Consider the following 22,373-nt stretch of genomic DNA (forward strand, 5'->3'; position numbering starts at 1 on the left):
TTGATTCTTACTCAAAGTATCAGTAGAATTATCAACCAATTCATCAGCATCCAAATATTCATCAATATTAACAATAACATAAGCATATGAATCATTTGGTACCTGATCAAATTTAGAAACCCTACTCTGACAATCAAATGTACTTTCATCAACTAATTCCTTCTTAAACCTAATAAAAGGTAAAATATTTTGATGTTGTTCCTTACAAATCTTTGAGGAGTGATAGAAAAGAGTTAGTTTACCATACAATCTTTTAGTTGTTTTACAATATATGTTTCTCTGTTTGATTTGTAAAATATTATCTATTCTCACATAGTCCCTAACAATTGAAACATTGTTAAGCTTCAAATTCAAACTTTCAATTCTTGAGTTTTTATCTTCTATTTTACTCCTAGCATCGTATAGTTCTGCTTATGTTTTCTCCATGACACTACTCATAGAAATCAACAAATAATTCAAATAAGCACAATCATCATCAATTTCAGATAAAATAGAATAATAAGAACTCAAGGAAATAGTAAGTGGGATTAAGATATCACGTAGCTTCTCATTTATTGGAGACTTTGAAGTGGTTTCCATGAAACACTATCCTTCAACATTCTCTCCTCCATCCACATTCTCAAATTCACTATCTGACCTAAACTCTCCTTTCACAAACTCCTCATCGCCATATTCCCCATCAACATCATCACCAGTGTGCATAACAAACATAACACCATGCGTCAGATGAAGCATCTCTTCATTATCAAATCCATATGACCATATATGATACGTACCATCATCCTTATCTAATCCCTTCGCCAATAGTTAAATATTCTTTGACTTAGCCCTCAATTCTTCGATCTTCAACGCATAGTATGCTTCATCCTTTACCTTCTCTTGCTTATCCTATTTCTTCTTTAACATAAAATCCCATGCCAATTGGTTTCAACATTACAATAATTGTAGTCATAACCACATTCACCAACTAATTTCTTCTCAACATTCTTCTCACTAGAACTTCCTTCTTTCTTGTTCTCAACAACAGAGTTGGATGTCGAAGCACTTTTCTTGAAAGAGTTATTTTTGAAGTTTCCCATCCTTGGCTTCTTGTAAAACCTTTTGACATTATTATTGGAATAGTATGCCACAACATCATCCTCCGAGTTCATATTCAATCATTTTTCATCTTCACCATCTTCAACATAAGAACAAGCTTCATTGATATTGGTTTTAGAAACAAGAGCCAAAGGACCACAAAACTAGCTTTGTCCTTCTCATCTGTAATTTATTTAACTTTAGCTTCATATTCTTTCAAGATGTTGTAAAGGTTTGATAGAGAGTACGAATCAAAATTCTCTTGAGTTTTGATCATAAGGAAGATATTTTTCCACTCCTTCCTGAAACATTGAATGAATGTAATGTTGCATTCTAGAACTATTAGAAAAACATTATACCTTGAACACTTGTAAATCAGATCGTTGAATCGATTGTAGTAGGCTTTGATTGACTATGTCTCTTTCTGGTTGAATTTAGATAACTCGGAGAGACATTGAGTTGCTGAGCTTTTCATGGTTTGTTAATTGCATTGAAACTGCTCCTTCAGAGTATTCCAGATCTCTTGTGCAATTTTATATCCCCTAATATAGTTGTAAGCGACTAGCAGCAAAACTCTTATCAATTCAGATACAGCTCTTGTCATTTGCTGCTTTCTTCAATCATGTTACAGTCATGTTTCTATTCTGAGAATTTGTACCAACAGCTTCAAATGTAGTTCCGTAAAATGGACCCTGTTTAATTGGACACCATATATCTTGCTCGATACCATTTAGGTAATATTCCATTCAATTAGCCGGTTGATCGTAATACTCTCGAAGCAACATTAGGGTTTTGTGGAAGATCTAAGAATATTTGTGAAATTTATCATCGTGTTAACATTCATGTCATCCAACGATTTGATCAGAAAGAAAGTATGAGTAAATTGAATTGAGAAGAAATCAAATCAAATTGATTGAAAGTCGATTGGAGAATCGTACAATCACAAACTTCGTTCAAACACAAACGTTTTTCAAATGGGAAAGCGTTTTATTCAAAAGGAATGATTTACTAGATGAAAACATGAAAGGAATTCTCAAAACGATTTGGTGATTCCTGCTCTGATACTACTTGATGTGTGAATAATTTAATCATGTAATGATTTCTTAAAGTAAAAGAACATGAGATGTAATTAAATTTGGTTTAGGCTCAATTAATTTTAGAAAGCAACAAGGTTATAGAGTACAAGAGTAAGTTCTAATAAACTTTGATTCCTATAAACTCTGCCATAACACTATTTATAATGCTATCAACAGACTCAAAACATATAAGGAGACTTCGACATATAAGTACAAAAACATAAGTGCTCCCTGAAATACATAGATATATCAAAGTCAAGTAAACATTGATATAGACAACTAAACACTACATATACACTTCGGCCCTAAGACTTCGATACTTAATATCTTTACAACATTCGATACTCTACACTTAACATGTGTGCAAGCCGTTCTACTTATTGTTTGACATTACCATATGTAATATGATACAAGCATATATTAAGTGGGTTATCTTCTCGTCAAAACAGAGTCGTGTAACGTGTTTCACTACATGTCATTACTGCTTGAGTACTCCAAATGCCTTCTCTATCGGTAAACTAATCACTTACCAAATGTACATGTACATCTTATAAATGCCTTCTCTTGTATGTCTAACAACCGTGGATTCTTGATCACCAAAGTTATCAACAACATTAAAATGTTGTGCTAAACTCATCATCATCATCCAAATCATATATTGCCAAAAAAATCCATATTTGTGGTGTTAGAGTTATAAAACGTAGTTGTTGTAGTGGGTAAACTAAAGTGCTATATATATATATATATATATATATATATATATACACATATATATATATATATATATATATATATACACAGAGAGAGAGAGAGGTTCTTTTGAGAACCAAAATATTTGTGAGCACTTGCGAACTCATAATTAACTCATTGTTTTCAACACCATAAACACTAATCATCTCCAAAGGATGCGTCTAAGTTATATCTAGGCTAAAAAAAAGATTTGACGATTTTATTTTATTTTTTTGGTTTGTTTATGACTACTGATGAACACAATCATCAGTTGTACGAAACCGCTGATGTGCATAATGACCAGCCATATGGATTGTTGATTGCTCATCATTAGTTTATATGGCTTCATATGGCTGCTGACTGTGCACATCTGCAGTCCATATAATTGTTAATTGTATTCACCAGTTCGCGCAACTGCTGAATGTGCATACATGCAAATTTCGATAATAAAACAATTGTAAAATCTTTTTATTAGCTTAGATGTGGCTTAGACGCATAATTTGGAGAATAGGAGAAGATTGGTTTTTTTAATGTTGAAAATGATGAGTTGATTATGAGTTCACAAGTTCTTATAAATCTTTTGGTTCTCACAATAAATCACACACACACACACACACACACACACACACACACATATATATATATATATATATATATATATATATATATATATATATATGTAGGTTCAAATGTTTCTTACATATATTGTGTGCTAGAATGCACCGATAAAAATTTAGTAGAAATTAAATTATTATTGAATCAAATAAATATAGATATTAAATGATTTCTATAATTATATGTATATTAAATGATATTCATACTTATAATTCTTTTTTTATGGAAACTAATTAAATTTTTCATTAATATCAACAATAATATTGTTTCATAATGAATTTGTATGTAGAATAATGATTATGTATTCTAGTAGAATAAGAGTGTATTGTAATAGAAAACACTCTGGTTCTTCATATTCCATTTAATTTTATTGTATTTAAAGTTAGTCACTGCGAAAACAAAAAATGAACTTATATATAAAAACCTAGATACGAATTCATTCTGAAAGAATGTTACTGCTGACATTATTGATGAATTTAATTGGTTTCCATAAAAAGAGAATTATAAATATGGATATAATTCAATACACATGCAATTACGAAAATCATTTAATATCTATTTTTATTTAATTAAATAATTATTTAATTTTAGTAAATTCATATTGATACATTGTAGCACACAATAGATATAAGAAACACATTAACCTAGCCATATATATATATATATATATATATATATATATATATATATATATATATATATATATATATATATATATATATGAGAGAGAGAGAGAGAGAGATGGTGAGTATGTATAACAAATTTTGAATTTTTTTTGAGACCATCCATTATACCGGCAACATTCAGGATTTGCATCCACCTATATGCCATCACCGTCTCCGTCCACCTTCCTTCCACGTTGAACCTTGTATACTCTCCATGGTGAAGAGAGATACTAGCATGAGAGAGAACAAGAAAGAGGAAGATAGACGAAGAAATACTTCGTGGTGGTTTGTGGTTGGGATAACGATTGACCACGATCATTTTACCATGGAGCAGGCAGGGTGGTGTATACGCCCGTGGTGGGGGTTGTAGGTGGCAACAAAGGCTCTCTGTTGCGAGTATATCGGGCGGCCTAACGAAGCATTTGCATTGAAAAACACCCTCTTAATTCTTATTCAATGATGTGGTTAGTGGCAATTGCTACGTGAAACCATGTCCATTGCACCGCCACGGGGGAGATGGTGCCCACGACTATGGCTACCTTGGCAATTGGCTATTATCAATTCTCATGACGAACATACCCTTTGGTCTTGTTGCTCTCACAACATAGAAATCTATGAAATTTATGTTGATAAAAATTCATGAATGCATTGCTATCAAAAATGTGTTAAATTGTTATTGTCAAAATATGTTAAGTTGTTGCTATCAAAAATTTATTAAAATGCAGCTGTCAAAAATATTCAAATCTATGGGATTATAGCTTTCAAAATTAAAATATGTTAGATTTATGTTTATCTCTTTTCAGATGAAGCAATTATTAGAAATATTAGTATTCTTAACAATTAGAGAATGGTGAATAGTGTATTTTTCATTCGGCTTTTGCCATGTTAAATTAGTCTTTATAAGAATTAAGCAACGCTTTATTGTCAAGATAATACTCCATGTTTGCTGTTGAAGGATTGCTTTCTTTTGAAGGTGACATTTGTTCGAATCCATCCTTTTCCAAATTTATATGTATCTTGTTTTTATTCTCTGTCCTTATTATTGATTTAGCTTATTTACCCCCTTCTTCACATATTAACGTTTTCCCCTAACTTTTTTAACGTTTACTATTTTAACACCCATAGTTCTTTCAAATAAATGTTTTTTTTTTCTTAATTTTATCCATAAAATTCACGATATTTTCGATTTGTCATTTGTCATCCAATGATTTATGATTGTTCTACCTCTAAAGTTTTAGATATTTCAAATTTATTTTTAATAGTTTTGTTACATATGTTTTTAGTTTTATTTTTCAATTGTTACCGTTATAAAACTTTTAAAATTTACTTTGATATTTTACTATCAACTTCATTTGGTCCGAACATTTTATTATTACTATTTTTCACATGGGTGGATCCATCCCGAGATACCCCTCAAGAAAATTTCCGTAGTACAATCTTTTTAGAATAAATTCGTTTTATTTATTGTACATATACATAATATTAATATGTTTAGCGAGATAGTAACACAACATGTAATTGGTTCAGATGGTTAAGGCGTTAATGATGTTTCTAAAGGTTGCAAGTTCAAATCTTTTTTTAAACATTTATTTTATTTTATTCCCGCAGCTCCTTTTATATAGCTTTATGTAGATTCGTGTTATATTATAATGTTGTGAAAATTAAGGACAATTATTGAGTTGTCCAAGTGGTAAAGTGTTGAACTTTTAACTTTGAGGTCTTTATTTTGAATCTTGGCTGTTATATTGGTGTATTTTATTTTATTTATCAGTTTTTCAACTTTTTTTTAAAAAAAAAATTAAAATTGCCCCACATCAGCTATAACATGAAACATCGCTCATATATGTCTGTTATATAAGCAACACAAGCTTCTTAACTCTCAACAAGTTAAACTTTTGAATGAGTTTTGGGTTTAAACCCGAAACCGAGTTTGGAAAACCGAGAAACCGAACCCGGTTTGGGATACCCCTTTACTTTGAACCTGGCTCTGCCACTGATTTTCAACTTTATTTTTCGACAAATACATGTTTCACAAATTCTTTAATATTTTATTATATTTTTTTTATGATTTTGGTTTATATAAATAATTTTTTAATATAAATTATCACTTTCTCTATAAATCTATCTCTTCTAATAAAAGAATCTACTACATGCCTTATGACCTTTTTTTACACCTTTATTTTGCAACGTGATAGCTTCTCCTAAACTATCTCCTCAAATTCCCGCTCAAAATTGATACGCCACGTTCTAAGCTTAATCATATTCAAATTTTTTAGAATAAAGACTTTCGAACTACGAAGCCTATAAATTAGGAATTATATTAGAAACATAAATTTGATATCCATGCCCTTCCTTAAAATCATCACTAATTATTTTGGGTTTGATTCAACTTAGTATAATTGAATCCTTTTTCAACCTAAATCTCTGCAAAGCGCGGCCTCTCAATCTCATTTGATCTCTCTATTTTCATCAAATATTTCCATTAATCCTTATTATTCTTCTCAAGCGAAATGTAAAAATATATCTGTATTTATTTCACTTTCCATGTTCGTATTGAGGAATCTTGCAAAATTGGTCCTTACTTTGGGCGTACGGTATGGGTACGTCGGGCTTAGGTCCTTAAATATGGTCACATATTCCCTCGTGTACGATGGATGTACGTATGCGTATGTTGGGCATACTTATGCAGATGGCAAACCCTAATTTGTAAGGTTTGGACCCTATTTAATGAACTTTATGGCCTTAAATCCTTTCTTACCTCCAGCCTCCATCTCTCTTAGCCTCCATCTCGAAACCCTAATTCTTGTGTGTGAGTTTTGAAGCTTTAGATTGACATTTTGGTGTTCTTGGTGGTGAAGGAAGACCTTTAGAGTTGTGTTGTTGCTCTCAAGCCTTTGGATATAGATTCTTTTCATCTTTGTGTATCTTCAGGAGGTATAAAGTTCAATTATTGATGCTTGCCTTCCTAGATCTTGTTAGGATGCACGTTATGACCTTTTTTTGTCCCAAAACCATGTTATTTTAAGTATTGTCTACTCCAGGCCATTTGAGTTGTCCTTTCAAGCATTTTAGAATGTATAGAGTCTTAAAAATGCAAGATTGAATCTTGTTATTTTTCCATGAAAGAGTTATGGAGTTTTAGATTGTTAAATGAGTTAGGTTTTGGTGTTGGGCTCCTTGTAGCCATGCAAAGGCATAAAGGTTGCAACTTTATGACTTTAAACCTTTATTAGGCTTAGATATGTAGTTTAGACATTAAGTCTTAATGCATTAAGACCATTAGTTTAGAGTTTAGACTTCATGGTATTACGTTAGGTGTAGTTCTCTATAAGATGAGCGTAATGGGTTGATGCCATGTAATCCCTTCACGATCGAGCTATATATTGGGCGTAGCAAGGAGTACGTCGAGCGTACTCTTAGAAAACCTTTTGGGCATTTTTTGGGCCTTCTGCTCTAGGGGATTTAGTTCCTTGGTTAGTTATGAATGGGAAGGACAAAATGGTATTTTACCCTTAAATAGATAAAGGATGCATTACACCATCGTCTATGTATTAAATCTTGATTATTAATTAGGGTTGTTACTACGTTATGATTAGTGTGAGGGGCCGTGTTAGCAGTAACTTGAGTGTGTGGTTCAGTTATCTTTAGTTAGAGGTGAGTCTTCCTACCACACTAGTGATTTGAAGGCACCAAGGTTGGGCCACTAATTTGTATGTGTAGAGTGTATAATATTATGTAGCTATTACTGATGTGATCGTATGATATGTTCATGGGGACAAACTGGGCTCATAGTCATTATAGACTCGGGGTTGATATGGACCCGACACAACTATTCATTGTTCGATGGGGTTGATATGGACCCGGTGGTTGCTACGGACCTGACACGGTCAAGTGTTGTTATATTGTGTGTATCAAATATTTGGTATTTTAGGGAAACTCACTAATCTTCTACTTACAGTTATGTTTTTGGTTTTAGTTACTTCGGATACAAAAGCAAAGGGCCTGACATGATGACACAACATTCTCTCCCTCATGCTTTTCGCATTTATGATATCTTTTACTTTGATATTTTGTGATAGTTGTATTTTGCATGATTTTGAGACATTTGATGTTCGGGATTGATGAACTTAGAAGTAAATTTTTTACTTATGAATTCCGGGTCATTACAAGTTGGTATCAAAGCTTTGGTTTGAGGGATTCAGGCACACTTTCGGGTGTGTTAGAACTCAAACTGATAAAATGATAATCTCTTCAAAGAAAATGTAAATTCTAAATATATTTTCACTAAGTAGAAGGGGGCACAATGTGTGCAATCAGCCAAGCTCAAGTAAGTGATTCCCAAAATACCAATATCTATGTGTTGTGACTAGTATGCTTGATATATGAATTCCATGGAAGAATTGGTTTAAGGATACCTTCATGAATAATATGATAAAATTTCCTGATTTGTGTGATTCTTTCTCGCTTAGGGATTTGGATGCTATGTATTGCTTGGAATTGATATCGGCTCAGTTAATTGCGAAGTGTATGCTTTAAAAGTTGTATACATTTAGGATCATATAGCCCTAGAATGACGGATTTAGCCACATTTCATGTTCCTTGTTTGGTTGTGGACTTAAGGTAGAATCGTTATTTAACAATCTATATGATCCCATTTTTTGTATAACTTGCATGTAGATGGAAATCGACAGTGTTGACTAAGATTCTTTGTATGGTAGGACCGGTTAGTTTAAGAATTCCTAGGAGAGCCCATGTAATGTCATAATAGATTATATATGTTTTATAGCATATAATTTATAGATGGATTTATTTTGGTGACTTAGAGGAATCAGGGCGGCTCTTGAGGAGGGTACAAGTAGGAGTGGAAGGTAGTATTGGGCCCGTACTAATAGACGCACAAGATATGTACTCGAGACAAGGACGAACCTGGGATTGTCAAGAGACTTGTATAGTGAGAGTTCCCTGGAGTTTTATGTTGATCATTTATATGTTTGTATTTCAGTTTGAGTATAGTTATGGATCTGGTTCTAGTTCTAGCTCAAGTATAGAACCGATTGATAAGAGGCCATGTGATTTTACTGCGGCCGTTGTCACTCGCGGTATCGTGGATGCTACTCCTATTCTGTTTGGTACCACCAAGGAGGGGATTATAGAGCTTATGGATTAGCATCTTAGGTCCTTTCGAGTCGATATTTTTATAGTTCAATTAGGAGCAAGAACTCTCTCATTTCAGGAGTTCAAGAATTGTAGAGATCTAGAGTTCTTCGAAGCTAAGGGCACCATCACTAGCCAACGTTGGATCACTGACATGGAGAATGCTCAACATATGAGTTTTAGCCTGGAGGGGGCAAAGGTAGGGTTTGCATCATGCCTGCTGAGAGACCAAGCATGTGACTTTTGGGATGAGGTGGGCCGAGCCGTGGCGACTACGGTGGTGTCATCCATGACTTGGGAGGAGTTTGCTACAAGATTCCAGAGGGAGTTTGCACCAGCGTTCGAGTTGCAGCAGCTAGTAAAAGAGTTTCAGGACCTTTGCCAGACTACTAAGACTATGGTGGATATCACAACCAAGTTCCGTAAGAGGGCTATTCTGGTTCCGCGATACGCTGCGGATGTGGAGATGAAGAAGATGAGATACCATGACATGTTGAGGGATGACATTTGGGAGTTCGTAACTTTTTTAGAATGCATGACCTTGAATTACATTATTGAGAGGGCCCATGAGCGGGATATTGAGCTGAATCTTTAGACTAAGTGCAAGCTATAGCAGGTACAAACATGCATGGGCCAGTTTAATAGGCCCAAGACTTCTGATTCGACTTATAGGGGCCAACATGGTTGGGTATGCTATGGCAAGTGTGACAAGTTGCACAATAAGGCATATCAGTTAGCGGGTTTGGGTTGTTACAGATGTGGTCAGACTGGTCATATGAGTAGGGATTTCCTTAGGAGTGTATTGATCTGTTTTCACTACAACCAGACAGAGCATAAAAAGGCCAATTGTCAAATGTTGTTAGGATGGGCAGTGACAGCGCCTACACTAACTACCTTCAGAATTACCAATGGCCGCCATGGCAAGTCGGAGACACTTGTGATGAAGAGCAGGGATTTTCAGATGGCTACCGATAAGGCTCGAGCAACACCAGTTGTGGTTACCAGTATATAATTTTATTATATCTTTACCACTTTCTTTTTATGTTTATATTGTATCTGATCATGCATATGGTCTTTCTTAGCTAATAGTATGACTGCTCATGTTCTGTTTAATTCAGGTTCTACCCGATCCTTTGTGTTTCTTACGCTTAACAAGAAGTTTAGTGATGCTCCTGGGATTCTAGATTATCCGTTAGAGATTGATATTGTTGATGATCGTTCCATGAGTACTCGAAGGTTCATCGGGTATGTGTCCTAAACCTACTCAACTAGAAGTACTCTATTCATTTGGTGTCGATTCCTCTATGAGGATCGAAGGTTATTATCAGGATAGACTTGTTTGGTACCAATTGGGTCATGATTGGCAATGACCGCCAACTAGTGAGAGTTCGAAACCCAAGTGGGAGAGAATTAGTTATTCCGGGTGAGGGAGCTTCAAATGGGTTGGCTCTCTATTTAGCTAGAAGGGCCAGGAGATATCTTTAGCAGGGTTGTCTTGGGTTTCTGGCTTATATGGCAGATACTTGGGTTGAGAGCATGACGACGTTGAGATAGGTGGCCATCGCTTGGGTTTTCCCGATGTGTTTCCTAAGGATTTTCCAGGAGTTCCTCCCAAGAGGCAGGTTGAGTTCCGAATTGATTTAGTTCCTGGTGTGGACCCTAATATCCTAGGCACCGTATCGCTTGGCACCACCGAAGATGCAGGAGTTGTCTACATAGCTTCAGGATTTGCTTGACAAGGGATTATTCGGCTGAGTAGCTTGCCTTAGGGAGCTCGGATCCTATTCGTGAAGAGGAAGGACTGTTCACACATGATGTGTATTGAGTATTAGGATTCGAATAAGCTAACGGTGAAGAACCGTTACCCACTTCCTAGGATCGACGACTTATTTGACCTGCTTCAGGGTGCATCTTAATTTTCCAAGATTGATTTTTGATCAGGTTACCATCAAATGAGGTTCAGAGACGAGGATGTGTAGAAGACGGCCTTCAGAACTCATTATGGCCATTATGCGTTCATGGTGATGCCTTTTAGGCTCACCAACGCACCAACAACGTTCATAGATCTCATGAACCGGGTATGCAGGCCGATGTTGGATCAATCGGTGATCGTGTTTATTGATGATATTTTGCTCTACTCCAATACCAAGGAGCAGCACGAAGATCATTTGCGGGAGGTATTAGAGACCCTGAGGAGGGAGAGGTTATTTTCCAAGTTCTCCAAATGCGAGTTTCGGTTGCATGAGGTGCAGTTCTTGGGGCACATTTTCAACCAGAAGGGTATATTGGTTGATTCGGCCAAATGGAGGTCGTGATGCGATGGTGGGTTCCGAGAACCCCATCTGAGACTCGTAGTTTCCTAGGTCTTGCGAGATATTTTCAGAGATATATCCAGGAGTTCTACAATATTATTGTGCCATTTCCACGCTTCACAAAGAAGAATTGGGGGCTCGATTAACAGTTAACTTTTATGACGCTGAGGCAGAGACTATGCGAGGCCCCGATTCTCTTACTTCCCGAGGGCATGGATGATTTTTTTGGTTTATTGTGAAGCCTCTATATTGGGTTTGGGAGCTTTTCTTATGCAAAGAAGACATGTGATTGCTTATGCTTTAAGACAATTGTAGTCTCATGAGGCGAATTACCCTACACATGATTTGGAGTTGGCGGTTATGGTTCTTTCCCTTAATATTTGGAGGCACTATCTATCTGGGGTTAGGTGTACTATATACACTAACCACAAGAGCTTGAGGTACTTGATGCATTAGCCAAATTTAAATATGCGACATCAAAGTTGGTTAGATGTGGTAAAGGATTATGATTGTGAGATCCTATACCACCCTGGGAAGGCCAATATGGTGGTCGATGCCCTAAGTCGTAAGTGTTGGATTCATGTCTAAGTCCATAACTATATTTGGTATGTACTTGACCTGACCCGACATGGTCCATTTGGGTTGCACTTCACCGACACAATTTATATGGTTAAGCTTTTGAGAATAGTATATTTATGATTAATATTAATATATTATAAGTTCTAATATATTAATATGGAATCATATTATTTAATTAGTATTGATCAAGAATTAATTTAGAATGAATTAAGTGATCAAAATGAACTAATTAAATATGGACTCTTATATATATGGAATTGGGCAAGTTCATTTAGGTTGGGCTAAGCTTTCATGGATAGTCCATGGAGCGTTTAACCCATGGATCATATGAAATGAATGGTCATGGGTTTAACCCTAGTATCCATACTATATAAAGATGTCCTTGGTTGGTGAAATTGGCACTATTGTGGTACACTAAGAAGGGCTAGCCGATTTCACTAGAGAGAACCAAGTATCCATATTCTCTAAAGTCTTCCAAGGTGATTTAGTGATTTGTGATTCCACTTGAGGCTTCCACACTATTGGGGTTAAGCTCTTAAAGCTTGAAGACATCAAGCTACATCAAAAGGTATGTCATCTAACTAGAACTTTGTAGTATAAGAGCTTCATTATATGCTAGTTAGGATTAAAGCATTGGAAAGTTCTTATTTGCATGTATAATAGAGAAAACATAGATCCAAGGTTTATAGGGTTACATGTACACCATAGGAGTGCTAGAATGCTCAAAACCCAACACTGGTATCAGAGCCTAGGCTAGTTTTCAATTATACTTGATGCAAATTGCTGAAAAAATGTTGAACAACTCGATTTTTTTGGCTTTCTGGGCACTGGACTCGCCGAGTCCACTGATGAACTCGCCGAGTCCATGAGTAGAATCATGCTACTCTCCGAGTAGGTTCATGCACTCGACGAGTAGGAGCCCCTGACAACATATTTTCAAGGTTTTTGGCTAGAAATGGACTAGGAACATTACCCTAAGTTGTTTTTGAACTTATAAACTTGTTTTTGATGTGGTAATGTTCATGCTAACCCAATTTCAAAGATAATTGTCAATAGATTCATGTTTTGAATTAGTTTAGTGATTAGGCTAATTACATGAAAAAGTTTGATTTGAATTATCTTGTTCTTATGAGTTGCTTAGATAAATAGAACGTTATGTGAAATTATTGTTTTCAATCCAAATTAATCTAAGAGTTGATTCTAAAATGTGTTTTTGTAACTTGTCCTCAAGTTATATGAAAAGTCACATTTAAGTTTCATAAAACTCATAAAAGTTGGCAATGGTTACAAAAGATGAAGAGTCTTGTCCTTAATTTATGGAGGTTCAAGAGTCACTTCATTAAGTAATAAAATATGTAACCTTAATTAATTCCATCAGTTACAAAATAAAGAAAAAGTTACATTCTTTAATAATTTAAAGTCTTCCATAACTTGTCCTCAAGTTATGGAACTTGAAGAGTTTTTGGATTAAAACTACTTTAAACACATAAGTTATAGAATTAATTAGTTTTGAATAACTTTGAAACTTGCCCTCACGTTTTGGAATTTGAAAAGTTTTCACTTATGAATACTTTAATTCCAAGTTAGCCCTTAAAATTTTAAAAGTTAAAATTCAACCCTTATACTTTATAATATTATAAGTTAATAATATATATATATATATATATATATATATATATATATATATATATATATATATATGTATAAGAGTAAAGTCAGTCTTACCGTTAGTAGGCCTCATTCACGAAGCCGGTATATAAGGGGGTATAAGGTTACTGCCTATAAAATGGCAGTTTAATGGGTGTCCACTCTCACCCACCGCTTCCTTGACTGGTGGAGGGTCGTTAGCCGAACGGGTTTGACAGGACTATAATTCTCCCTTCATTAAAAGTATTAATGATAAATACTAAGTAACTAAACTCTTAATAATACCCAATCTTAGTTACTTAGGAAAATGTGAATAAGGTGATAACCCATTAAATTACACTTTGCACTTTGTTTAAGTCGGTTAGTGGAGCGTGTTTGGTTAACCGGCACACTAACTCGTATTTAACAAGGTAGGCAAAGGGTAACTTAATGTTTATCATAGTATCAATGGAGCGTGTGTGGTTAACCGGCACATCGATTGAGGGGTAAACATTTAAGGGTACCAAGTAATTTGCATGGTTACTTCACACCTTGTTTTGTGATCGTCGAAATCCCAGTCACAAAACCTGAAGGGCACACTCGAGATTGAAACATGCCATTGAACAGTTCAATGAATCTCAAAAGATCTAGGAGTTTCAAAACCAATTAAAACCTAATAATACATTTCGTTTATCTTGGTGGAAATTGGTGAATCGTCATTCACCTACCTTCAAATATTTTATAGCTTGGATTACGACATCCCTCTTCTAAGTTATAAAATAGTTTGTTGGGTCCTAGCCTTAATATTTCATATTGGGTGTCATATTAAGGACTTTAGATCAACTATCTTGAATATCTCCCAAAAGATGTATGGTTTATACATTTATGATCTTCCCAAATCTCTTGAAACAAGCTTTCCTAAATGAAGATGATGTCCCATGGGAATCATACTTCTTTCACCTTCTCTAATTATTCTCCCTAACCCACAAGATCAAGGTCACTCAAGCCCTATTGGCAAGGCAAGGTCTAGGTGTGATCATGTTTTGGAGATGTAGTCACATATTGACAAGCCCGGAGAGTTGGGTGTCAAAGTCTTGAGAATGTTGGTGGTTCAATCACTTTCGAAGTCACATAGTGAGCTGCTTTGGGACTCCTATGAACCAGACTATGACAATACCCTTAATGATCTTATCTATTTGCTAAGATCAACTTCCTAAAACTTTATGGACATTGACAATTATGACATTGGATATCCAGTAAAGCTCTCTCTTCCCAATGGAAAGGAATCGGCCATAGTCAACTGGGTTGACCAAATGGTAAAGAGAAAAGCTAAGTCTGTGATAGTCCCGTGTACCACTACCAAAGGGTCCATATGTTTATATTGCCAAAGGAAGGGGCATTGGTTATGAAGCTGCCAAATTTACCTAAGGATGTTAAAGTCAATAAGTTTGACTCTACTTCAGGTAAAGTCCACTATCTAACACTACTAGAAAAACAGCCTTTTACGACGCTCATTGCGCGTCGTAAAACGCTCAGACGACGTGCAAATGCGCGTCAAGAAAGGCCCTGTCACAAAGAGAGACGACGCGCATTTACGACGCGCATTTATGACGCGCATTTATGACGCGCGGTTATGACACACAATGCGTATCAAGGAAGGCCCTGTCATAAAGGAAGACAACACGCATTTGTGTGTCGTAAGCTTACGACGTGCGTGTTTATGACATGTAATGCATATCAATGAAGGCCCTGTAAAGAAAGGCCATGTCATAAATGAAGATGACACACATTTTTGCGTATCATAACTTTAAATGTTAAAAAAATATTATTTATAGATTTACTAATTTTCAAATTAAATTTGCATTTAATGTCTCATAAAACAAAATAAAATACCATATACAAAAAATACAATCCATTGCATAAAATACCATATACAAAAATACAATCCATTAAGAGGTTTTCCCTAACTATATAACCTAATACTACATTGCTATAAAGGGGTACCTTCTTGTTTCGGTAACTCGTCATTAAGCTGTCTGAAGAAGCTCTAAAACCCTTCATGTATCCAACCAATCATCATGTCTCTTAGCTTCAATATCAATCCCAACTCTTGATCAAGAACAACACGAAAATCCGACACAATAATCATGTCAGTTGTACAATATCAATATCAACTAATTAATAATACACAATTGTAAATATTACCAAAAGATGAGATCCTCATATACAAGCAATTTATAAAGTTATAATATGCACTGATTAAATAAGAGGAAACTAAAGATTATTTAGTAATGAGCTAATTTTAGTTTATCAAAAACAGAAAGTCCTTCAGATGCTTCTTCAGCTAGAACCTGATTCAGATACAACAAGTGTGGTCAATATGTTGACTTTATGGACATAAAATATTGATTAAAAGTAATTAAAAACTTACCATGGGTAATTTTGAAGGAGAAAAGTTCCCCTTTTTCTACTCCCTACATAAAAACTGAATTGGTAAAATATCAAATGTGACATAAACGCTTAAATCAAAATACATGGTTGAAAAAAAGAATCCACCTGAAGGATGAGAAGGTATGAGAGCATACGAAAGATAATGAGTAGAGTCACTCTAGATTACCACCTGAACTACTCGAAATTATTTGCAATATATTTTAGTTAATAATCAACAAATACTACCTAAAATACCAAAAATAACTTCTAATCATCATAAAATGTGAAACATCAACATTGGTTATATGTGGAATTAAAGAAAATTGGAACGTAGCTCCAAGCTTTTGTGCTTCCTTGATTACATTCAAAGCAAGTGTTGTCTTGCCTGATCCCTCAACACTTATTCCCTGTAATGTATAGTTTGGTTGTTATTATTCTAAGGTTCACAGTTTGGTTGTTATTATTCTAAGGAATCAAATCATAATAAAATGAAGTTCAAAAATAAAAATTAAGTAATTTAAAGTTTTTATATCAGAGTATATATACACTAAAGTATTTTGGTTTTTTATCATATATGATGAAGGGTTGTTTGTCTTTTATTATATAGAAATAAGGGTATTTTGGTCTTTAATAAAAAAAATGAATGGAATTCAATTCCTTCCACCCTTCACTAGGAATATATGGTAAAATCCTTCAAACATCAGGTTTGAAGAATTTCATCCATTTAATTAAATTGTTATTAATTTTCATAATCTATGAGTGTATTATGGTCTTTTAATAATAAAAAAAAAATGAATGGAATTGAGTTCCTTCAACTCATCAAGTTTCAACCAGTTTAAAGCAAGATACAGTGCCCTCTCTTCATACTCTTTCATACTTCATAATTTCCAAAAAAAAAAAGTTAAATCAGAATATTTCACTTCCATCCCTTGAGGTTTAAAAAAGTAGTCAAAACCAAACCCGTTAATCATTATTATTACTTGACGAACCTGTTAACAATCATATCCTCACCAACTCTAGTGGCTAAGCAGAGTGAACCAGTAACTCTATTGGCCTTTTGATAAATTAGTTTTTATTCATCTTTTTGCATCATACTTTATTCATCCATTAAGCACAATGACAAAATTGCCCTTTGACCAAAAATGTTAAAAGACCAGACCTGGAAGGCTTCTGGTTGAAATCAATGTTCTTCAAGGCGAGAGAGAATTCGTTAAAGACAACAAGTCTCTTTGAAGCTTCCGGTTGGATGGAATTCCTCATGCTCCACGTGGGGTCCCACAAATTGAAGTCAAGTTTGACATTGATGCAAATGGTATTTTGTCTGTCACTACCATTGAAAAGGGTACAGGAAAGAAGCAAGATATCACCATTACTGGTGCTAGTACACTCCTAATGATGAGGTATTTACTATTATTGTAAATTGTAATGTAGGCTGTGTTTCTTTTTCACTTATATTTATTTTCTTGGCTAAATATATTATATAATATGATGAAATAGGTAAAAAGAATGGTGAATGAAGCTGAGAAGTTTGCGAAAGAAGATAAGGATAGACACAAAGAACCAAGCTGATTTAGTGGTTTACCAGACAAAGAAACAACTAAAAGAATTGGGAGAGAAGGTTCCTGCTATAGTGAAAGAGAAGGTGGAGGAGAAGCTTGGGTTGCTGAAGGAGGCCATATCGGGTGGGTCAACACAGACCAGAATAGATGCCATGGGTGCCCTAAAGTAAGATCTAAGACTATGGAATCATATACTTGAATTATAGTGGGTGGGTCTGCTGTTAACTCGAGACAACTCTTTATGGAACTAGAAATCTGACACGATCATAAATGTACCACAAAAGGAAAACTTGATATGTGCTCTAGAAGTGTACAAAAAATATGATAAATGCTCAAGAAACATGCAAGAAAGAAAAAAGGAAGAGAGAAACCCCAGTTTTGTGAAGAATGCCACTAGGATCGGTTATTGCTATCCAACCAAAGCACCAACCTGGAACAATCCATCGTTTTGATAATGTCCCAAGCGTCATCACTGGTGCTATATCTCCAAATACTCCCATGGGGATGAATGGGTTTTCTCCAAAAAACTTGGTAGGCATAGACTTCGTCTGATATCACTAAAATCCCAAGTTGTCTTGCTTTTTTTGTCAAAGGGTAGCCCCTGCAACCACCAGAAACTTGATAAGGCTACTTTCGCTTTCTAAAATTATACAAAAATACTAATTAGAAGTAGAGTCAAAAGTATACATTGAATTCACATATTATACAAATCAACACAAAATATTGGGAAGAGATTGGTGAAAAGATACTAATGAAGATCAACAGATCACTAACCTGACTATATGCAGCTTCAAGTTCAACTACTGATCTAGTTTAGCTAGTGGTCTAGTTCATCCTAAGTAGAACCTGAATACTGCAGTCCTTTAGTTTAGCAAATAAAAATACAAAATAGTGTTTGGCATGATGGAATTGAGGAAGGAATGGAATCGTTAATTCCATTCCAGTGAAAGAATATATCACTCTAGAATTACCTCATCAGTTGCGTTAAAACACCAGTGGTCTAGTTCAGCCAATCCTGCTTTCACATACTCACCATTGCTAAACGAACAACACTCACGTCTCAAAAGTAGACTGCATTTTATAAAAAAAATAAAAAAAAGCCCGAAGGCCCAGAATCATATTTTATATTCACATCAAAAAAGAATACACTATACAAATAATAAATATATACCTGTTACATAGCTAAACATTCACAAACGAGAATATTTGTGAGAAAACTTTACGCATCAAAATCGGTGCAACCTAAAAGCATTTCACAAAAAGGTTAGAAATAGAAAAAATAAATAAACACAAAAAAACAAAAAAAAAAAAAAACAAAAATCACACGAACATTATTTGTTTTTAGAACATTCAAGAAACTTCCAAGACTCTTCACAATTCCTTGCCAATGAGCAATCAGTGTCTGTTGAGCTGAATTGGAAACCGTACGCGAGGATCCTTTCACCAGGCTGGCTATCAAAATTCTCGGTGCCTTCAATGTGAATTGTGAAATTACCATTTGGTCCATTCCTAATTACTTAACATGAATAGATTAAGTAAAAATGTTGAAGAAGTTAGCTACCTGAATACACATCCTGAGTAACAGGGATATTTCTTTTTTCAAATTATCTCGAATTGTTCCATATATCTTTTCAACATATGTTGTTAACTGTTGCTTAAAAAGAAAAGTTGGATACTTGGCTTCCACTTTGGTATAACCAGCTTCAACTCCACTACTCAAATCACCATCCACAAATGAAGGAAGTTCGATTCCTTGAGGGGTCCCATGGAAACTCTAACCAGAAAATCAAAATTTAATTATAGTATCTATATTATATATATATATGTTGAATCAAATTCCAAAATAGTTAATCATTACAGAAGTCACCCTCCCAAAACGAGTAGCTGATGCTAGAAAACTTTGTGGGGCCATTCCAGATGCTGACCCACTTGGTTTCAAAGTTCGCTGAAGAAGAAGCAAAAGAGTAGAGGCATTCGATAACCAGTATGCCAATATATCGTTATTATCCTGTTTTTTCTATTAAATAAACCGAAAACAAAAGTTAGAAACAAATATTAATTATAAAAAACAAAGTGAAAAAAGAGTAGAATTCAAGTACATCTCTATGGCGTTGCCTATGGTCCATATAATTCGGTCAAAGCAGGAAGTGCGTTCCACTTCAAAAGACCTCCATTGAAGAAGGCATTTGTAAATATAATATTAACTCAAAAAGTTACAATGAGCAGTTATGTCACTTAATATTATCAACAATAGTTGATTAAGTTAAGGTTTATCAAGTCTATGAGACCATTTTTTAATTACCTGCATATGATTCACTTCTCAAGTACTTCTTCTTTATGTGGGGAAGATGGGGGGCACCATTTGATGTTTGTGCTTTATCTCAATTTATTCTTTGTGACCTGCATTTTCTCAAAGAAATGATATCATAAGCATTGTGATTTATCTCAATTTTGTAAATATATTTTATAAAATCGATTTCATGAATCAATCCTGGGAATCGAACAAAGAAGAAGAGGACCGGTGGTGATGGAAGAAAAAATGATCGATTGAAGTTATTGAAGCGATCGATTGAAGATAGTTAAATAGATCCGAGGATAAAACTATCAAGAAAGATTACCTAAGACTTTGAATCAACAATGAAATTAAATCGAACCGAAAGGTGAAGAAGGTGCGACTTCATCTAAGTTCTCATCATCATTTGAATCATTTAGGGATTTAAATCTGGGTTTTTCTATTTGGCGTTTTAGGGATGATGAGCTAGGGTTTTTTCTGGATGATGATGTAGGTAGGGTTCGAAATCAAGTTGAATAATTGGGGATTTATATGAATGACTGAAATGTGAGGCAGCGATTTTCATGTTGAAAATTTTGGAATGAATAAGAAGATGATTATGGTGAAAAAGAAGGGAGGGAGAGAAAGGTAGAAATTGTGGATCAATTTCATGAGGTTTGACCACTCATTGTAGTTATCTTCCATCCCTAAAGTCACCGGTGTGGTGTCTTTTTTTCTTTGGAGCCATCGTCGTTGCCCTATTCTTTCCCTCGAGCCACCATCTCAAATCTTTTCAACCTGTTTGACGTTTTGAGAGAGAGATCTAAATGGAGAAATTGAGATATTACTTGAACCAAAGAATTATGAAAAATGCCCTAGAGTGTGATATCCCTAAAGCCTCATCAAGCCAAACCATGGAAAAGAGAAAAATAGAAACGAAGGAAGATGGGAACAAGGCGGGGATTTCTAATTTTTGGGGATTTCGTATCCCGCTGAGCTCTTAAAGGTTGAAAACGCGCCTTCCATTAAAATTTATAAAGCGACATCCTTAGACGACAAGCATTTTATTATAGGTGCTCTCCGTGTTTTTTTTATTTTTTTGTTTAGACACAAATTTAAGGGCGCCCAATAATGCGCGACATAAATCCTTAAATTTTTTGAACATATGATACTTTTTTAATGTCACTCTCTTTTGCGTAACATAAATCAACGAGTGTCGTGGTTTGCGCGTCGTAAAAGGGTCTTTTTCTTGTAGTGTAACTCTGCTAAGTTTATATTCTGAGAGTTTTGATACATGATGTGACTGGGTCACATGTTGATGTTTTAAGAATCAAAGAAAAGTGAAGAAACTTAAAGAAAGAATATGCTGAATCTGGTCGCGTAGATGGATTTCTATCACATAGTTTGAAGATCGGATTCTTGAGCTACTTCTTAAGAGTTATGATATATTGCTTAGGAATAGATAACAACAAGTTTTCATGTGCTTTTGCACTGTAAGGATATTTTTTCCGAAAAGTTTTAAAATAAAAGGAAAAATTTTGATTTTATTTATTTTAAAATATCCTTACAATGGCATTTGTGAAAAGTTTTATTGCTTATAAGATTCCATTAAGAGTAAGAGTGGAAATATGAATTTGATTCTTTCATTTGTGGTAGTGTCTAAATTTACCAAATAAGGAAAGATTCTCGTCACCCAAATTTTAGTAGGATAGAAACTTGGAATCATGCAAGGTGAATAGCATGATGAATGAGAACTTTCAAGTATTGGAAAAATTAAGACTATTTACTTGTTCACATGGATGTGTGAGTCATGTAAAGGACTAAGGGATCGAGTACACATTCTTGTACACTGGTCAAGTCCAACAGAAAAGATCGATAAGATTATTCGTCATAATTTACTAAAGCTCAGTAAATATGGTTATACTTACAAGTTTAAGAGTAATTCTAAGACATTGGAAAAGGTTCCAATGTAAGGCAAAGCGAATAAGAAGAATCAACTTAGGCAGAAAGATAAAAGTTTCTCAAATCTGAAAAGATGGGAGAGTACTTTAGTATCAGTTTTATGATCATCTTAATGATTAAGAAACCATAGCACAATTAGTTCTCTAAGGAAATCTTAGTACATTCTTATATCTAAGAAGAGGAACTTGAATTGTTGAAATGGTTAAATCAAGAAGATGAGTCATACTTCGTTCCAATACAAGTCTTAGAGTCATACTCCAAGATTGTAATTTGAGTGACATATCTTAAAGAAGGTTTAAAACACTTGTCAAATGTAA

At 34.6% G+C, this 22,373-nt stretch overlaps 2 pseudogenes; one reads left to right on the forward strand and one right to left on the reverse strand.

Annotated features, from left to right (window-relative positions):
* The first annotated feature begins 10,169 nt into the window (after positions 1-10,169).
* Positions 10,170-17,992, forward strand: LOC145099390 (stromal 70 kDa heat shock-related protein, chloroplastic-like; annotated as a pseudogene).
* Positions 17,993-18,300: 308 nt separating this feature from the next.
* Positions 18,301-19,948, reverse strand: LOC145099391 (myosin-11-like; annotated as a pseudogene).
* Positions 19,949-22,373: the final 2,425 nt, after the last annotated feature.

The sequence above is a fragment of the Lactuca serriola genome, chromosome 4, assembly GCF_051521515.1.
Source record: "Lactuca serriola cultivar US96UC23 chromosome 4, Lser_US96UC23_V15, whole genome shotgun sequence".
NCBI lineage: Eukaryota > Viridiplantae > Streptophyta > Magnoliopsida > Asterales > Asteraceae > Lactuca > Lactuca serriola.